At 45.5% G+C, this 3043-nt stretch overlaps 1 pseudogene; it reads right to left on the bottom strand.

Moving 5' to 3' along the window:
• Window positions 1-252: 252 nt before the first annotated feature.
• On the bottom strand, window positions 253-2616 carry LOC144828158 (arf-GAP with coiled-coil, ANK repeat and PH domain-containing protein 2 pseudogene; annotated as a pseudogene).
• Window positions 2617-3043: the final 427 nt, after the last annotated feature.

Below are 3043 nucleotides of genomic sequence, written 5' to 3'. Positions count from 1 at the left end.
TGTGGTAAGTTGATACATTTAAACCAAAGAGTACTTTGCTAGACTGGCTGCTGAGGTATCCATATTTCTGGTGCACTGTGGTGTCTTTCCGCATATAAAGGACCCTATATTCATTGTGTCAATCAAATGCTGTAGGAGGTTCCAGACTGTTCGGTACTTAAACTAGTGTTCCCAAATCAGGTAAAGAGCCAGGGACCAGGCACTTTACTCCGACAGCACCTGGTGTGGGTGAGGACAAGGGTGAACTTTTCTCTACCACATCTTTGAAGACTTTGGTGTATCGGACGGCTGGAAACGGTTTAATTTCTCAGGATTATTGGATGCCATGTGTGAAAAATCACGGAATACCTCCTGGTAGGTCTCGTCACCTGGCTGTCCATATAGTCCTTCAGATTCCTGCATCTCCTCATTCATTCTTGCCACTCGCAACAGTGTTACAATATCAGCATTTGTCGCTTCAAGTGCAACAGTCAATGGGCATTTTCCTTCTTCATCTTTGGTGTGCTGATTTGCCCCACGTTTCAGAAATAAGCAGACTTGCCCAGTGTGCCCTAAAACAGTAGCATGATGCAGGGGTCCTCTGCCATACAGGTCCATGTGATTAACATTGGCACCATTCTGCAGCAGGAACTCACAGGTGACCAAAGAACCCCCAAGCACAGCCTGAATGAGGGGTGTTGCGTTGTTTTCCTCTTCATTCACCCAGTTAACATCTGCTCCATGTGCCAATGCTTCTGCCATATCAGGAAGGCTTTTCTCATACGCAGCTCGATAGAGGTGCAGCCCTGGATGAAACGTTTTCGAATCCAGAAATACTAAAGAATCTCGCTTCTTGACTTCTAGGACTGGTTTATGCAAACTGTTTGAGGATACAATAGAGGCAAGAAATTCTCGAATGCCTTCTGTACTGAAGTGGATTACACTGTCATTGCTTTTCACTGAACTTCTGGAAGATGTTGAAAAGTGATCCTGTGATGCCAGGGACTTCTCAGAACTACTGAGGTCTTCGTTCTTGCACTGGGAATAAGGCCTTTTCTGTCCACCAGGAGGGTGTGAAGCAACGCAGTCCTGGTTCACAAACCTCTTTTCCACGTACTTTGCTCTGATATATGCCTCCTTTTCCACTCTTGGACTTTCATTGTCTGGCTTCTTTACTCCAAGGGTTTTCAATTGAGCTTCATATATTCTATTAATAACTTGATTTCCCAGTTCACACATCAGCTTTAGTAATTCAGGCTCCCATGTATCTAACGTTAATGACCTTACTTTTGAAATGTGTACACCAAGACTCCTGTGTATCTCAGAGCACTCAATGCACAGGATGATTCCAAGGTTGATGCTGGCCCATTGCGGATCCGCCAGACCACAATCGCAGCAGACAGAGTTTCCAGCGATACACTGAATCCGCTGTAAGGTGCTTTCACCTTGAACTAATTTTTCTTCCACCTTGCTGCCAGAGTCCAGACTTTCTGTGGAAGATGGAGATTTCTTATCCAGCTTCTCCGTCTCATCACTCTTTTCTCTATATGCTGCAGCAATGCCGGTTTGGACAGCTTTAATCCATGCCTGTCGCAGCTTTTCGGAGTCAGCCTGTAGCATGCGGCTCTTTGTTGGTGTGACTACTTCAAAGCAGAAACGTCTTTCTATGTCTTCAAAGTGTTTAACTGTGCAGAGCCTTAAATCTTCGACAACCACTGTGGGGTTATCCTTCATTTTTTTCTGATATACTAGTTGGTTGTTTTGTATTGAGAACCAGCACCTGTTCCAAGTTTTAAAGGCATTAGTGGCCCTTTTAAAGAGATATCCTTCCATTACAATGCCATTAGCAGTATCAACATAGTATTCAAGTCCGAAATCATCGTTGGTGAAATCATGTTGTTGAATAGTGGAGTGTTTTTGTTCCATGTCCGTCTTCTGCTTTGCTGCATCCACAGCAAGCCGATCCAACTGGGAATCAAGCTCTTTCATGTGCGGTTCAAGTTCACTGAAGAGATCGTAGCCCTGGTGGAAGAAGCCTAGATGTGCCTTCATGAAGGATAACATCGATTTTAAAATTTCAGACCTCCGCTTTGACTGAAGAACATTGATTTGCAGGACGTTGTCCAAAGCTATGTGCTGGAAGCATTTTCTTTTTGCGATCAAGATGTTTGTTGCCTCCTGCACCTCGTGCGGTTTTGTTCTTTGAACTTGGGCATGTTGAACTAGAGCGTTTTCTTTTTCTTTACTGACCTTATCAAACTGCTTCTTTGCATCTTTGAATTTTTGAAGATCGTCCTTAATAAATACCTGGAGCTGTGCTTTAATGGATCTCTGAGCTTCGTCAAACAGGATTGTGTGATAATTGATCATTTCTTGGAGGCAGTCTGAAAACTTCGTCAAGTTAGACTCAATCACCACATCCTGGCTTGAATACTGTGCCAGGTCCCGCATGCCATTCATAAATTGCGTGTTGGCAGCACAAAAGGCCGTGCCTGCATCAATCATGCCACTACATAACTGAACAAGCTTATCAAGTTTAACTTCCAGTCCAGTCATATCACCTTCAGCGTCCTTCAAAGCGGCTCTGAAACGGGGAGAGTCCTTCAAGCACTCCTGGAAATCAACGGTCACCTTCATGCTGTGGCCTCGGCCCCTCCCGGGCGATCAAGGTGAGGGCAGGAATAAGGAGGCAGCAGCAAGATAAGGGATCTGAGCACAGCAGGTGAAGTCTGTCACACTTCAGCCTGCCTCACCGCTGCCCAGCGCCCAGCTCTCAGCTCTCAGCGCTTCCTCCACTTCTGAACACTGTCCCTGCTGGCAGACAATCCAGTCTCCTAGATACGCACATAGACATAGACAACGGACAACAATGCATGAGTCGGAGCGTCATAGACATTATTATAGAATCGGATTGTCGTCCTCGGCAGGGTTCCACCAATGTATTTGCATTTTCAGCAACAAGGCAATTCATCATTGGAGGTAGTGGGGGCAGATTTAGAAGCCCTTGCACCACTTTTGTGACGCTTAAGTGGCGCAAGGGCCTCGTACATAAACCCCAGTGGTC

The sequence above is a fragment of the Lissotriton helveticus genome, chromosome 4_1 (genome assembly GCF_964261635.1).
Source record: "Lissotriton helveticus chromosome 4_1, aLisHel1.1, whole genome shotgun sequence".
Taxonomy (NCBI): Eukaryota; Metazoa; Chordata; class Amphibia; order Caudata; family Salamandridae; genus Lissotriton; species Lissotriton helveticus.
The sequence above is the reverse complement of the archived record's forward strand: the minus strand, read 5'-3'. Positions and strand labels throughout refer to the sequence as shown.